The following is an 18,585-nucleotide window of genomic DNA, read 5'->3' on the forward strand; positions in this document are numbered from 1 at the left end:
TGGTCTGTTGCTTAAGAACTTGACTCTATTTTTAAACTCTGGAAAAATGGAAAGACTGTATAAAAAATTGAAATTTGATACCTTTAAATGTGATCCTAGACAGAATACAGAAATTTAAGATCAACAGAAGTTATCTAATGATTCAAGATCTTCAAAACAAGTTGATACCTCCCCTAAATAGATAGTTTCTACCTAAGACCAATGGAACCACCTGAAATTATTGATTTTCTCATTCAACTTTGTTACTCTGGTCATATATTTCTTCTTTGTGTGTGTGTGTGTGTATAATTTCCCTTTTAGATTCACTAAGGATAATTAGCATTTTAATTTGTAATTTAAAATCTATAATGCTCCCAAGTTGATGAACAGTCTATTTAAGATGATGGCTTAAACAGATGATAAACAGTCTATTTAAGATGATGGCTTTTTATCACACTCTATTTACTGAATCTTCTTAAAAATAATCCAAAGAGATAAAACTCCTCCTGGAAAAAGAAATAATTTCAGTTTGAAAGACTCTTGAGAATACTGCTTTCATCCATAGAAGTTGGAAAATACAAGATGATTGTAAAAAAATGTGTATCTTATTTTTTCTAACATAGTTATTTATTCAATTCATGCTCTGGTCTCAAAATCAAATTTCAATTTATTAGACAAATGACAGAATAGTCTTGGCTTTATCTTTTGGTCATACGTGGGAAATCTACACAATTGGTAATATTTGATATGTTACCTGGCTTAACACTAAAGGTAAAATTAAACAATTCATATCTAAGTTAAAAGTAAAGCCAATTTGATTATTCCAGATAGACTTAAGAAGTTATTGGGAAAAAAAAAAAAAGAAGTTATTGGGACCTTTTCTTAAACATTAGTGGGTAATGTTTTTTTTTTTATATAGAGACATCCACTGCTGCATTGTATTACTTTTATTATTTATATTATTATAAATTATAAATTTACATTATTATAAATTATAAATTACAATATTATTACTTATATTACTTTTCTTATTTGTTTCACAGTTGTTCTCTCTCTCTCTATATATATATATATAACAGGATCTTAAATGTAATCCATTATTCAAAGAGATAGTTCACAAAATAATTAAAAGGCAAAGATAGAATGAAATTAAGCTGATTCATACTGGAGCATAAAATCAGTCCTTCATCAAAAAAAAAAAAGAAACAAAAAAAACAAAACTACTCATATTTAAAGAGAATTAACAATGATTAGCATTCAGTTAATCTGTGATATTTTCTCCTGCAGCCTTGGCTGAAGAAAAATTTAAAAGGAAGAGAGGAATTAAAAAGAAATTCCCGTATCCTCGGGAAAACTGATTGTTCTTTAGCCATGATAACAGGTAGCCACTTGAACTCATTAGACACATATTTAATCAATAAATTATAGTCCTATAGGTATAGAACTATCAAAATCCAGTGTGTATCTCTATTTGACCAGTGACAGTTTTGTTCTCAGTAAGAAAGTCTCTGGATGCCAATCGATCAGTAATGCACTTCATTTTACTTATTTATTTATATATTTATTTAATCAGACAATCAGACATGGATTCATTACCATGAATGGGCTCCTGGGACCAATCTATCATTGACAGTCTCACCTGAGTAACCTGACTTCTCTGCTGACATTAACTCATTCATATTTTGGAAAATCGGCCCATAACTATCTGAACATTAATGGTCTCAAAAGCCATTTGAGTTTTTAATTAAGCAGCTATTTTTTTCTTTGTTTTCTTTTTAAGCAGAAGGTTGACAGGCATGTTTACCATCAAAGTCACTTCTGAATTTAAATGCAACTGTAAAAGAGAAATTGGAGTTGGGAGAGATATGAGAGAAGGAAATGAGAAACTACGTGAAAGTTTGTTGGAATGTGAAGTAAAGCAGTAGGAATGCAGACAGAGAAGATGAGGTGCAGGAGGCAATAAACTGAGTTCATGGATAACGTGAAAATGCTTTTTTTTTTTTTAAATTCAGATTTTATCAACACAGTGCCAGGTGGATAAAAAGCACATAATTAATACTGTTTTATATTCTCTGTCAACATTAACTGCTGATCCCAAACCAATTTAGAGGTAGTCACAATCAATTACTCTGTAAAAATATTCACTACTCATTACATATTTTTTCCGTGAGCGATTGTTGCTGTTGTTGTGTTGCCCAGCTTTGTCTGGCTCTTTGTGGCCCCTTGGACTTCAGCACACCAGGCCTCCCTATCCCTCATCATCTCCCAGAGACTGCCCAAGTTTACATTCACTGTATCCATGATGCTGTCCAACCATCTCACCCTCTGACACCCTCTTCTCCTTCTGCCCTCAGTCTTTTCCAGAATCAGGGACTTTTCCAATGAGTCGTCTGTGCACATCAGATGACCAAAATACTGGAGCTTCAGTTTCAGCATCAGTCCTTCCAGTGAATATTCAGGGTTGATTTCCCTTAAGATTGACTGGTTTGATCTCCCTGCTGTCCAAGGAAGTTTCAGGAGTCTTCTCCAGCACCATAGTGTGAAGGCATCAATTCTTTGGTGTCCGGCCTTCATTACTGTCCGGATCTCACAACTGTACATTACCACTGGGAAGACCATAGCCTAGACTTACAGACCTTGAGTCAACAGAGTAATGTCTCTGTTTTTCAACACACTGTCTAGCTTTGTCATTGCTTTCCTGCCAAGAAGCAAACATCTGATTTCAAGACTGCTGTCACTGTCCCCAGTGATTTTGAAGCCCAAGAAGAGGAAATCTGTTACTACTTCCATCTTTTCCCTTCCATTTGCCATGAAGTAATGGGGCTGGATGCCATGATCTTTTCTTTTTTTTTTAATATTTAGTCTTAAGCAGGCTCTTTCCTCCTTCACCCTCATTAAGAGGTTCCTTAGTTCCTCTTTGGTTTCTGCCATTAGAGTGGTATCATCTGCAAATCTGAGGTTACTGATGTTTCGCCCACCTATCTTGATTCTAGCTTGTAATTCATTCAGCCTGAGATTTCTCATGATGTGCTCAGTTTATAAGTTAAACAAACAGGGTGACAGCAGACAGCTCTGTCATACTCCTTTCTTGATCTTGAAATAATCAGTTGTTCCCGACAGGGGTTCTAGCTGTTGTTTCTTGACCTGCATACAGGTTTCTCAGGAGACAGGTATAATGGTCTCGTATTCCCAACTCTCTGAGAGCTTTCCACAGTCAAGATCCACACAGCAAAGGATTTAGCATAATGGATTAAAGAGAGAGTATTTGTCATGATCCACACAGTCAAAGGATTTAGTATAATTGATGAGAGATTAATTTTTTCTGAAATTCTCTTGCTTTATCTATCCAGCGAATGTTGGCAGTTTGATCATTAGTCTTCTTCGTTTTCTAAACCCAGCGATGCTTATACCAAATTGTGAAATTAGCTTAAAATGGGTGTCAAATATTTCTATCAAATGAGAATGCAAAAGAATGAAGAAAATAAAACATTAAAAAATAATGACTCCACTGGTTCTATATTCTCAGACTAAAAAATAAAAATAATTCATCTTTAGGGGTATGCTTTGTATACCATTTCCACTTACCACACAGTTAAACTGTAGACTCTGAGGGGAAGTCTGAATAGCAATTTTTGAAGACTGGAATTTGTATTTGCTTTGTTTGTTGCTTCTTTCACCTTCTATTTTTGCCATGTTGTAAGATTACTGTCTGATTAATTGGATACATTAGCACCAACACAGCATCTGGTTATCAGTGAAAACTTGCATTCACAATTTCCTTGATGAAGGTACAAGCAAATGAAATAACTCATCCTGAATAGCCAAAATGCCATTAACCTTGTCAAGTTTAGAATTCAATGTATTTTTTAAAAATTTAATGTCTATCTGGATGACAAAATTTGAGCTCCTACTGATGAGTCCAAAATAACTGAAAATGATTGATGGTCTAAGAAACAGAAATATCATAGAGCAATATTTATTATAATTATTATGTATTATTTATAAAATATAGAGATATTAAATACTTTAGAAGAAAATACCACCTGAAAAGAGCTTATAAAAAAGTTTGGATGTACAATCTGCAATCCTCTATATTCTCAATGATGCCACAGTTATCACATAATAATAAATCATACCAGTCTGGGAAAGTCATTGTGTTAACTCAACATAGTACAAACATGAATTAGACATGAGTCTCAATTTAAGGAACTCAAAGTTTAGTCAGAGACACATTTACATATAAAATGTATTGGACTATAAATTGTAAGTGCTATAATAAAACTATAAAAATGGGTGTCAACAGAAAGAAGAGAGTTATTTATTCTTTCTGGTTTATGGCATTCTTACTTTTGGTTTGTTACTACAGTATCTGAATTAATATTTTTCAATGCCAATTACACAGCACAATTACTTGGGGGTAATTTGTAAAAAAGGCAAATGTCCCGCAACTAGAATTATGAAGATAGTCTCTTCAATAAATGGTGCTCAAAAACTGGATGGCCTCAGGTAAAATAATGAAATGACCTTTGTTTTACACCATACACAAAAATTAACTCTAAATGGATTTAAGGTTTGAACATAAGATCTGAAAACCATAAAACTCCTAGAAGAAAACACAAGTAGGAATTTCCTTGATAGTGGTATTGGCAACTACTTTTTCTTTTTTGGGAGAGTGGATTTTACATCAAAAACAAAAGCAATCAAAGTGAAAGTAAACCAATGTGACTACATCACATTACAAAGCTTCTTAACAGCAAAGGAAATTGTCATCAAAATAAAAAAACAATATACAGACTCAGAGAAAATATTGGCAAATCACACATCTAATAAGAAATTAATAACAATCTTCCCAGTTGGCTCAGTGGTAAAGAATCCACCTGCCAATCAGGAGATGTGGCTTTGATCCCTGGGTCAGTAAGATCCTCTGGAAAAGGAAATGGAAACTCACTCCAGTATTCTTGCCTGGAAAATCCTATGGACAAAGGAGCCTGATGGGCCACATTCCGTTGAGTTGCAAAGAGTCAGACAGGACTTAGTGACTAAACAACAACAACTCAAAATATAAAAAGAACTCACAACTCAACAGCTAAAAAACAAACAGTTTAATTAAAAAATGAGCAGACTATCCTAAGAGACATTTTTCCCAAGATATACAGATGGCTAACAGGTACATGAAAAAGTGCTCAAGATGACTAGTTATCAGGGAAATGCAAATCAAAACCATAAGGAAGATATGACTTCAGACCTGTTAAAATGGCTGTTATTAAAAAGACAGGAGATAAAAAAGTGTTGGCAAGAATGTGGAGAAAAAGGAACCCTTGAGCACTGTTGGTAGGAAAGTAAATTGTTGTAGCCACTAAGGACAACAGTACGGAGAGTCCTCAAAATATTAAAAGAGAACTATCATGCTGCTGCTGCTGCTGCTGCTAAGTCGCTTCAGTTGTGTCCGACTCTGTGTGACCCCATAGACGGCAGCCCACCAGGCTCCACCAGCCCTGGGATTCTCCAGGCAAGAACACTGGAGTGGGTTGCCATTTCCTTCTCTGATGCATGAAAGTGAAAAGTGAAAGTGAAGTTGCTCAGTCGTGTCTGACCCTCAGCAACCCCATGGACTGCAGCCTACCAGGCTCCTCCATCCATGGGATTTTCCAGGCAGGAGTACTGGAGTGGGGTGCCATTGCCTTCTCCGGAGAACTATCATATGACCTAGCAATTCCTTTACTGCATATTTATCCAAAGAAAACAAAAACACTAACTGGAAAAGATATATGCAACCTTATGTTCATTGCAGCATTATTCATAATAGCCATAATATAGATGCAACCTAAGAGTTCAGCAATAAATAAATGGATAAAGAATATTCATTCAGAATATTATTCACCCAGAAAAAGAGGAAATTTTGCTGCTTGTGACATTGATTCACCTGGTGAGCATTATGCTGAGAGAAATAAGTCAGAGAGAAAGACAAGTATTACCATGTAATGTCACTTACATGTGGAGTCTAAAAATGAAAACAAACTCATAGACATAGAGAACATATTTGTGGTTACCAGAGGCAGGAGCAGATATGTATGTAAAATGGGTAAAGGGAGTCTAAAGCTACAAATTTCCAGTTATAAAATAGATAAGTGCCAAGGATGTAATACACAGCATGGTAACTATAGTTATTAACACTGTATTGTATATTTCAAAGTTGCTAAGAGATAAGATTTTAAAATGTCTCATCACAAGGGAAAAAATTGTTAATAATGTTGTTGGTGGATGTTAACTAATTTTATTGTAGTGATCATTTCACAATATATACAAGGATCAAATCATTATGTTGTACACCTTGATAGAAGAAATATTCACATATTGCATTATGTGGAAGTCGTTATGGCTTATATATTATTTAAGTTGAACTTTATGATAACTAGAACACACTGTATTGTGCCCTGTCAAACATGCACTGTACACATGCTTTAATCATTATGGACAAGAATGCATTAAAAAAAATTAAGATGGAGTGACTGTGGTTCAAGTGCCCAGAGTACATCTAAGTGACCATTTTGGATGTGGTTTAAGACATGTATCTACATTACTGATAACATGAATTTTCTGAACTATATCAGACAAGGATAATACAAGTCATTCTCAAAACACTATCTGCTAGCAGCTGCCAGTTACAACCTTATAGTCTCAAGAGCTCCTTTTGTAATAATGTAATCTTCAACCCCAAACAATCTGTCCTTAAAAAACACTCTTAATGATCAGTTTCAATCCTAGTTCTTGACAACAGCTTATGTGATTTTGGTTTTTTGCTTTTATAATTACATTTTATAGCCCAGTGGACTACAAGCACTTCTCGAATCTGTGTCTCTTGGGTTATACTCTTCAGTTTGGCTCAAATAAAGGCCTTTTTTTCTTACTGACCATTTTTTGACATCCTGAATCTAATAATGTTATATATCAATTATAACTCATTATTTTTGAAAAAGCATACATATACACAAAGAGAACTCAATTAATATTAGGAAGACCACAATATATAAAGTTCACTTGGCAAACATTGAGGCTTTAACAACTGAAGTGATGCCAGCAGTTCACACCCATCTAATGCTTGTACTGACTGGTTCCAAGTCTAAGTTTCAACAGACTGGCATGGAAGGGAAATGGCAGGAGACTCACCAGGGTGTGAAGTATCTTCCTAAGAGGCTCCAACTCATGCTTCCCCAGCTGGCTCTTCTGTAGGGGCCCAAAGATGCTCCCTGCCCACTTCACAGAGCCTACCACATAGAGTTGGCATTCTGCCTTCATGAATATTAGGTTCTCCATTTTCCTGGGACTGAACAGAGCAGACACCTGGGAAAAAGAGCAGAAAACCATCAGCTCATGTGTGTGTGCACAGGTACCCATATTCATACATTTGCACACTTATATTTATACATGATCAGGGAAGTTTAAACATAGAAAGATCTGGAAAACTGACTGCATTTTGATTTTTCTCCCCAGAGGAAAATTCACCCCAAACTTGTTGGCCATGTACCCATTTCTAGGGAAAAAGATATTAATCATTTTTTTCTTAATGTCAGTGCTTAGATAAAGGAGGAAATAGCAAGTGTTTAACTACAAGAATGGGGGCTTCCCACGTGGTGCTAGTGGTAAAGAACCTGCCTGCCAATGCAGGAGAGACAAGAGACATGGGTTCAGTCCCTGAGTTGGGATTGGCAAACCACTCCAGTATTCTTGCCTAGATAATCCCATAGACAGAGGAGCCTGGTGGGCTACAGTCCAGTCCATAGGGTCACAAACAGTTGGACGTGACTGAAGCTACTTAGCACACAATCTTAAGAATAAAATATTGCAATACAGAGGGCTGAAAATTTACCTGGGATACACAACAAAAAATAGAAAAGATAAATAGGCCATAACCAGAATAATGAGTCATTGGTAGGGAGTGAAGATAGGTATTATGAAAAATCCCAAGTGATTTTACTACATGCAGCAAAGATTAAAACATTCTTTTCATCAATTTCTTCTCTAACTTCCCTGGGACTTTCATCGTGGCTCAAATGGTAAAGAATCCGCCTACAATGAGGGAGACCTGGGTTCAGTCCCTGGGTTGGGAAGATCGCCTGGAGAAAGAAATGGAAACCCACTCCAGTAATTCTTGCCTGGAGAATTCCATGGGCAGAGGAACCTGGCAGGCTACAGTTCACGGGTCGTAAAAAGTTGGACATGATTGAGCAACTAACACACTTCTCTAACTTAAACCTGGTTTTCATCTATGACATCGTTACCCTGAAATCACTCTTAAGGGGTGACCATTCTGTTTTGCTATTTAAATGTCTTTTTTTTTTAAACTATAACTGAATTACAATATTAGTTTCAGGGATACAACATAATGTTGCAATATTTTTAAACATTACAAAATGGTCACCATTATGGGTCTAACTACTATCTGTCACCATAAAAAATTATTATAATCTTATTAACTGTATTTCATATGCTGTTTATTACATTCTCATAAATAATTTACTTTATAATTGGAATTTTGTATCTCCTGGAGTCCCTTGGACTGCAAGGAGATCCAACCAGTCCATTTTAAAGGAGATCAGTCCTGGGTGTTCTTTGGAAGGAATGATGCTAAAGCTGAAACTCCAATACTTTGGCCACCTCATGCGAAGAGTTGACCCATTGGAAAAGACCCTGATGCTGAGAGGGATTGTGGGCAGGAGGAGAAGGGGATGACAGAGGATGAGATGGCTGGATGGCATCACTGACGTGAGTCTGAGTGAACTCTGGGAGTTGGTGATGGACAGGGAGGCCTGGCCTGCTGCAATTCATGGGGTTGCAAAGAGTCGGACACGACTGAGCGACTGAACTGAACTGAACCATCTTCACCTATTTTACCTATTCTCCTAACCCCTTTCCCTTAGTTTGCTCTCTGAATCTATAAGTCTGCTTCTGTTTTATATTTGTTCGTTTTGTTTTCACATCCCACATATTATCTTTTACTTTATTTTGTTTTGCTTTGTTAAGATCCCACATATAATTAGGAAATATTTCCATCCCTTTATTTTAACTATTCATTTTACATAGACTTAGACTTTGTCATTATCAGTAACTATACACTTTCTATAATCATTTTGTATTTATAAGTTTAAAGTTATACTCCACCTAGTTATTACAAAATGTTGGCTACATTCCCTGGTTTGTACAATGAATGTATTTTTGTCGCCTAACTTAAACCTAATAGTTTGTATCCACCACTTCCTATCCCAGTAGTGCCCTTCCCCACCCACTGATAACCACTAGGGTGACCTATATATCTGTGAATCTACTTCTTTTTTGTTGTGTTCATTAGTTTGCTATATTTTCTATTGTTAATGTAGTATTGATAGCATACAGTATTTGTCTTTCTCTGTTTGACTTATTTCACACAGCATAATATCCTCCAAGTCTACCCATGTTGCTACAAATGGTAAAATTTCATTCTTTTTTATAGCTGAGTAATATCCCATTGTGTGTGTGTATGTACTACTCTGTTGTGTAGTGTGTACATACATACCACAGCTTCTTTATCCATTCATCACTTGATGGACATTTAGGTTGCTTCTATTGGCAATTGTAAACAGTGCTATAAACATTGGACACATAAATATTTTCAAATAAGTGTCTCTTTTTTTGTGGGTATATTCCCAGTAGTGGAATTGTTAGATTATGAGCTACTTCTGTTTTTAGATTTTTTGAGAAAGCTGCATGTGGTTTTCCACAGTGGCTGCATCAGTTTACACTCCCACCATTTTACAATGGTTCCCTTTATTCCACATCTTCTCAAATATTTGTTTTTTGTGTTCTTTTTAATGATACCCATTTTGACAGGTGTGAGATGGGATCTCATTACGGCTTTCATTTTCATTCCCAGATGATTGGCAATGTTGTGCAACTTCTCATCAATATACAAAAATCTGTTGTCTTTGTATTCATTAACAGCAAATTATCAGAAAGAGAAATTGAGGAAATAATCCCATTTACCATCACATCAAAAAGACAATATAATACTCAGGAATATACCTATCTAGGAGGCAAAAGACCTGTACTCAGGAAACTATAAGATACTGATGAAAGAAATTGAAGATGACAAAAACAGATGGAAAGATATATCATGTTCTTTGATTTGAAGAACATGATATTTGGATAACACAATATGAATCAATATTGTTAAAATGATCATGCTACCCAAGGGAATCTATAGATTCAATGAAATCCCTGACGAATTACCAATGGCATTTTTTCATAGAACAAGTACATATGATTAAAAAATCTGTACAGAACACAAAAGTCAAAACAGTCTTGAGAAAGAAGAGCAGAGCTCAAGAAATCATGCTTCCTGAAGTCAGATTAAACTGCAAAGCTATAATAATCACAATATTATGATACTGACACAAAAAATAAATCAATGGAACATGATAGAGAGATCAGAAATAAATCCATGCACTTATGGTCAATTAATCTATGACACATAAGGCAAGAATACAAAATGGAGAAAAGACAGCGTTGTCAATAAATAGTCTGGGAAAACTGGACAGCTACCTATGAAAGCCAAAGATGGAGGAACTCTATACAGTCAGCAAAAACAACACCAGGAACTCTATACACTCAGCAAAAACAAAATCTGGGGCTCAGATCAGGAACTCCTTACTGCAAAATTCAGACTTAAATTGAAGAAAGTAGGGAAAACCAATAAGTCATTCAGGTATGTCCTAAATCAAATCCCTTACAATTATACAGTGGAAGTGACAACCAGATTCAAGGGATTAGATCTGACAGACAAAGTGCCTGAAGAACTATGGATGGAGGTTCATAACATTCTACAGGAGGTGGTAATCAAAAACATCCCCAAGAAAAAGAAATGCAAGAAGGCAAAATGATCTGAGGAGGCCTTACAAATAGCTGAGAGAAGAGAAGTGAAAGATAAAGGAGAAAAGGAAAGATACATCTATCTGAATGCAGAGTTCCAAAGAGAGCAAGGAGAGGTAAGAAAGCCTTCCAAAGTAATCAGTGCAAAGAAATAGAGGAAACAATACAGTGGAAAAGCCTAAAATCTCTTCAAGAAAATGAGAGACACCAAGATAACATTTCATGCAACGTTGGGCACAATAAAGGACAGAAACTGTAGGAACCTAACAGAAGCAGAAGATGTTAAAAAGAGATGGCAAAATACATAGAAGAACTATAGAAAAAAGATCTTAATGACCCACATGACCACAATGGTGTGATCACTCACCTATTGCCAGATATCCTTGAGTGTGAAGTCAAGTGGGGCTTAGGAAGCAGAAGCATCACTACAAACAAAGCTAATGAGGGTGATGGAATTTGAGCTGAGCTATTTCAAATACTAAAAGTTGATACTGTTAAAGTGTTGCACTCAACATGCCAGCAAATTTGGAAAACTCAGTAGTGGCCACAGGACTGGAAAAGGTCAATTTTCATTATAATACCAAATAAAGGCAATGCAAAAGAATGCTCAAACTCCCGCACAATTGCACTCATCTCACACACTAGTAAAGTAATGCCCAAAATTCTCCAAGCCAGGCTTCAACAGTACATGAACCATGAACTTCCAGATATTCAAGCTGGATTTAGAAAAAGCAGGGGAACTAGAGATCAAATTGCCAGCATCCATTGGATCACTGAAAAAGCAAGAGAGTTCCAGAAAATATCTACTTCTGCTTTATTGACTACGCCAAAACCTTTGACTGTGTGCACCACAACAAACTGTGGAAAATTCCTCAAGAGATGGGAATAGCAGACCATCTGACCTGCCTCTTGAGAAATCTGTATGCAGGTCAAGGATCAACAGTTAACACTGGACATGGAATAATGGGCTGGTTCCAAATAGGGAAAGAAGTATATCAAGGCTGGATATTGTCACCCTGCTTATTTAACTTTCATGCAGAATACATCATGCAAAATGCTGGTCTGGATGAAGCACAAACTGGAATCAAGATTACCGGGAAAGAGATAAATAACCTCAGATACACAGATGACATCACCCTTATGGTAGAAAGTGGCAAAGAACTAAAGAGCCTCTTGATGAAAGTGAAAGAGGAGAGTGAAAAAGTTGCCTCAAAACTCAACATTCAAAAAACTAAGATCATGGCATCCAGTCCCATCACTTTATGCAAATAGATGGGAAAACAATGCCAACACTGACAGACTTTATTTTCTTGGGCCCCAAAATCACCGTAGATGATGACTGCAACCATGAAATGAAAAGACACTTGCTCCTTGGAAGAAAAGTTATGACAAATATAGACAGCATACTAAAAAGCAGAGACATTATTTTGCTGACAAAGGTCCATATAGCCAAAGTCATGTTTTTTCCAGTCGTTGTGTAAGAATGTAAGAGTTGGATTATAAGACTGAGCATGGAAGAATTGATAGTTTTGAACTGTGGTGTTCCAGAAGACTCTTGAGGGTCCCTTGGACTTCAAGGAGATCAAATCAGTCAATCCTAAAGAAAATCAGTCCTGAATATTCATTGTAAGGACTGATGTTGAAGCTGAAGTTCCAGTACTTTGGCCACCTTATGTGAAGTGCTGACTTATTAGAAAAGGCACTAACTCTAGGAAAGATTGAAGGCAGGAGGAGAAGGAAACGATATAGGACAGATGGTTGGATGGCATCACCGACCTGATGGATATGAGTTTGAACAAGCTCCAAGAGACAGCAAAGGACAGGGGAGCCTAGGGTGCTGTATTCACAAAGAGCTGGACACCAGTGAGTGACTGAACAACAACATGTAAAAAATGAAGAATAATATTTGAACTTTCTCTAACACCACATGCAAAATGGATTAAACTTCTAAATGTAAGGCCAAATACTATAAAACTCTAAGAATAAAACATAGGCAGAAGACTCTCTGACATATATTTGCAGCAAAATCTTTCTTAATCCACTTCCTAGAGCAATGGAAATAAAAATAAACAAGTGAGACTTAGTTAAACTTAGTGTTAAAGGCATTTCTAATTGATATCCTGATCATCCTCAAATTATGCTGCTTTCAGTCAAAGTAAAATGTCAATAAAAGTCAACATCACTTTTTTTTCAGTTGTTCTATTGAAAAAAATCTTTATCAGTCTTGACTCCTGCCTTTTTCATGCATTTCATTTCTAGGCTGTTAGCAATTTTGCTAGCTTTATAGGTAATGTTTTTTATGTAGAATCTAACCACTCTCTACCACTTCAACTACTACCAATCCAGTTAAGTCAACATTCTCTAGACTAGAAACCATAGCCTCTAATCAATTCCCTTCCTTCCATCCCATTGTAAACTATTTTCTAAGTTGTGAGTGGAGTCATTCTTTTTAAACTGCAAATCCAATCATGCCACTCTTCTGTACAAAACATTGCAAAATGTTAGATTGCAAAATGTTAGACAAATTTTCCTATTTGTCTCAGTAAAAGGCATGTTTTTTTCCAATGGCCCAACTTTAGTTAAGGTAATGCTAGATGCCACAGCAAACAGTGCCAGAAAAGTATAAAGGCTTAAATAAAATAAATGTTTACTTTCGATTCTCTAAGTTTTAAAACATAAGTTCCTGACTAGAAGATATTTTCCTTGCCCACGGCAATTCAGAGCCATAAATTCAATTTTGTCTCCAGCTTCTTAAGCACATAGCTTCCATGGTCACTATGCTTTTCTGTCTCATGTCAGTTGTAAATGAAGAAAGAGTATGATGATCAAAAGTCCTGGGAAGGAACATATTACCTCATTTCCTGTTCTATTGGATGCAAGTCATGTGACCACATCTGATCCAAATAACACTGGGAAATATATAGTCTTTATGATCCATCAGAAGAAGAATGCATTTTGGTAAAGAAACCATTTTTAACAAAGTACTCAGGGCCTTGTGATCTGGCTTACTCTCACCTCTCTGATATGAATTCCTACCATTCTCCCTTCTGGACTCTCAGTTCTGTATGGTTGCCTCTTTACAGTCCTCAAACAATGTGAATGTGTTTGATGCCATTGTGTTTAGTTCTCCCTTTGTCTTGAGTGCCCATCTCCAGATTCACCCTTAGGTATGTACATTCCTCAGTTCAGCTCAGTCACTCAGTCTTGTCCGACTCTTTGCAACCCTGTGGACTGCAGCATACCAGGCTTCCCTATCCATCACAAACTCCAGGAGCTTGCTCAAATGCATGTCCATTGAGTCAGTGATGCCATCTATCCATCTCATCCTCTGCTGTCCCCTTCTCTTCCTGCCTTCAATCTTTCCCAGCATCAGGATCGTTTCCAGAGTCAGTTCTTCACATCAGGTGGCCAAAGTATTGGACTTTCAGCTTCAGCGTCAGTCCTTCCAATGAATATGCAAGGTTGATTTCCTTTAAGACGGACTTGTTTGATCTTCTTGCAGTCAAAGGGACATTCAAGAGTCTTCTCCAGCATCACAGTTCTAAAGCATCAATTCTTCAGAGCTCATATTTCTTTATGGTTCAACTCTCACATCCATATCTGACTACTAGAAAAACCATAGCTTTGACTAGATGGACCTTTGTAGGCAAAGTAAAGTCTTTGATTATTAATATTCTGTCTAGGTTTGTCATACATTCCTTAGATGTCACCTAATCAGAAAGACCTTCTCTGATTCTCTGTTGAATATAAACTAGAAATTATAACCACCAATATTCCCTACTAGTTCCTATTATTTGTTATTTTTTTCTGTAGAGCTTATGTTTATTTATTTATTGTTTTATTTATCTCCTCCTGATTTATCTACAATCCTGCTTTATCTACAATCTACATTAATAATATGTTAACCATTCACTAAATTCTTACTAAAATTATAGATTAATTGGTGTACCAATAACCTGATTCTTCCAATCTCAATATATCATCTTGGACATCTCAATTTTCTAATTACTACAAAAATAAGGCTATCTCTCCAATGGCATCTGTCTTCATATACCAGTGTGATAGCTTCTCCTTCAGTTTTTTATACAATTGTTAAAAAAGTAGAAGAATGGCTGAAGTTTTAGGTTGGTTGAAATGGCCGAGGATTGAGATGGGTCAACAGAGTTGATATTAAGGCAGATTAAATGTATAATTGTGAAATCAGCTATTTGTTTTAAACTAAAACTTGCCCCAAATTCCTTTGTAGACCACTTTACTAGGTCTCATAAGCCTATTTACTAAAGCAAAGAAACCTAAGTAATCAAAAAACCACAAGTATAGCCCACAAGTATGTGATGTAGATGTCCATGTGTAAAAGAATACATTTTGTGTGTGTGTGTGTGGTAGGAAGGTCGATATATCTTTTTCTGATGGTTTTTCTAGTTTAGATTGAAATGCAGGATTTTATAAGTGATAAAAATTTACTGTAATACAAATTTACATTTTTATATTATATGGTAAAATAACTGACCACAGTATACTGGAGAATATGTATGTGTGTATATATATATTTCTATTCAGACTTACAACAAGAGAAATTAGAGGTTAGTGAGTAACATCAGAATACCAGCAGATTGTGGTTTCTAACATTTAATATAATTCCTGGAAGAATTAGCTTCTAAAGCATTGCTTCTAAGAACCACAAAACAGTGTATTTTTGTATTACATTTCATCTGATTATGTTCATGATTACCTCATTTCTCAAACTCTTTTTAGTTTGTCTGCTTATATAATACTATGTAATAATAATTGGATAATCTTATCTTTTTCTTTTTTTTTTTGCACTGACAAAATCAATTAGACTCCATATTTAGCTGTCTGACCTTACCTAATGTTATTTTATATATTGCATGATTTTAAATACATATTTTTAAAATTATTTTCCCATTATCTTTTCTTTTTTATGAAAAATGCTTCTTAAGATGTTTCATATGCATGTGGTTTGCTTGGGAAGATGTATCTAAAACGTTGGAGGCAGGGTCTTTGTCAAGATAACATTTTATTCAGTCACTAAACCTTTCAAAAACTACAGATCACTTCAAGAAAATTAGAGATACCAAGGCAAAATTTCATGCAAAGATGGGCTCGATGAAGGACAGAAATGGTATGGACCTAACAGAAACAGAAGATATTAAGAAGAGGTGGCAAGAATACACAGAAGAACTGTACAAAAAAGATCTTCAAAACCCAGATGATCACAATGGTGTGATCACTAACCTAAAGCCAGACATCCTGGAATGTGAAGTCCAGTGGGCCTTAGGAAGCATCACTATGAACAAAGTTAGTGGAGGTGATGGAATTCCAGTTGAGCTATTTCAAATCCTGGAAGATGATGCTGTGAAAGTGCTACACTCAATATGCCAGCAAATCTGGAAAACTCAGCAGTGGCCACGGGACTAGAAAAGGTCAGTTTTCATTCCAATCCCAAAGAAAGGCGATGCCAAAGAATGCTCAAACTACTGCACAATTACATGCATCTCACACGCTAGGAAAGTAATGCTCAAAATTCTCCACGCCAGGTTTCAGCAGTACGTGAACCGTGAACTTCCAGATGTTCAAGCTGGTTTTAGAAAGGCAGAGGAACCAGAGATCAAATTGCCAATATCCGCTCGATCATGGAAAAAGCAAGAGAGTTCCAGAAAAACATCTATTTCTGCTTTATTGACTATGCCAAAGCCTTTGACTGTGTGGATCACAATAAACTGTGGAAACTTCTGAAAGAGATGGGAATACCAGATCACCTGACCTGCCTCTTGAGAAACCTGTATGCAGGTCAGGAAGCAACAGTTAGAACTGGACATGGAACAACAGCCTGGTTCCAAATAGGAAAAGGAGTACGTCAAGGCTGTATACTATCACCCTGCTTATTTAACTTATATGCAGAGTACATCATGAGAAACGCTGGGCTGCAGGAAGCACAAGCTGGAATCAGTATTGTCAGGAGAAATATCAGTAACCTCAGATATGCAGATGACACCACCCTTATGGCAGAAAGTGAAAAACCTCTTGATGAAAGTGAAAGTGGAGAGTGAAAATGTTGGCTTAAAGCTAAACATTCAGAAAACTAAGATCATGGCATCTGGTTCCATCACTTCATGGCAAATAAATTGGAAACAGTGGAAACAGTGTAAGACTTTATTTTGGGGGGCTCCAAAATCACTGCACATGGTCATTTCAGCCATGAAATTAAAGGAAACCTACTCCTTGGAAGGAAAGTTACAACCAACCTAGATAGCATATTCAAAACCTAGATAGCATATTCAAAACCAAAAAATTACTTTGCCAACAAAGGTCCGTCTAGTCCAGGCAATGGTTTTTCCAGTGGTCATATATGGATGTGAGAATTGGACTGTGAAAAAGGCTGAGTGCTGAAGAATTGATGCTTTTGAACTGTGATGTTGGAGAAGACTCTTGAGAGTCCCTTGGACTGAAGGGAGATCCAAACAGTTTCAGTTCAGTTCAGTCACTTAGTCGTGTCCGACTCTTTGCGACCCCATGAATTGCAGCACGCCAGGCCTCCCTGTCCATCACCAACTCCCGGAGTTCACTCAGACTCATGTCCATCGAGTCAGTGATGCCATCTAGCCATCTCATCCTCCGTCGTCCCCTTCTCCTCCTGCCCCCAATCCCTCCCAGCATCAGAGTCTTTTCCAATGAGTCAAATCTTCGCATGAGGTGGCCAAAATACTGGAGTTCCAGCTTTAGCATCATTCCTTCCAAAGAAATTCCAGGGCTGATCTCCTTCAGAATGGACTGGTTGGAACTCCTTGCAGTCCAAGGGACTCTCAAGAGTCTTCTCCAACACCACAGTTCAAAAGCATCAATTCTTCGGTGGTCAGCCTTCTCACAGTCCAACTCTTACATCCATACATGACCACAGGAAAAACACATGATCACATAGCCTTAACTAGATGGACCTTTGTTGGCAAAGTAATATCTCTGTTTTTGAATATGCTATCTAGGTTGGTCATAACTTTCCTTCCAAGGAGTGTCTTTTAATTTCATGGCTGAAGACACCATCTGCAGTGATTTTGGAGACCCCCAAAATAAAGTCTGACCCTGTTTCCACTGTTTCCCCATCTATTTCCCATGAAGCAATGGGACCGGATGCCATGATCTTCATATTCTGAATGTTGAGCTTTAACCCAACTTTTTCACTCTCCTCTTTCACCTTCATCAAGAAGCTTTTGAGTTCCTCTTCACTTTCTGCCATAAGAGTGGTGTCATCTGCATATCTGAGGTTATTGATATTTCTCCCGGCAATCTTGATTCCAGCCTGTGCATCTTCCAGTCCAGCGTTTCTCATGATGTTCTGCATATAAGTTAAATAAGAAGGGTGACAATATACAGTCTTAACATACTCCTTTTCCTATTTGGAACCAGTCTGTTGTTCCATGTCCAGTTATAACTGTTGCTTCCTTACCTGCATACAGATTTCTCAAGAGGCAGATCAGGTGGTCTGGTATTCCCCTCTCTTTCAGAATTTTCCATAGTTTATTGTGATCCACACAGTCAAAGGCTTTGGCATAGTCAATAAAGCAGAAATAGATGTTTTTCTGGAACTCTCTTGCTTTTTCCACGATCCAGCAGATGTTGGCAATTTGATCTCTGGTTCCTCTGCCTTTTCTAAAACCAGCTTGAACATCAGGAAGTTCATGGTTCACA

Source organism: Bos javanicus, chromosome 1 (genome assembly GCF_032452875.1).
Source record: "Bos javanicus breed banteng chromosome 1, ARS-OSU_banteng_1.0, whole genome shotgun sequence".
NCBI classification, from domain to species: Eukaryota; Metazoa; Chordata; class Mammalia; order Artiodactyla; family Bovidae; genus Bos; species Bos javanicus.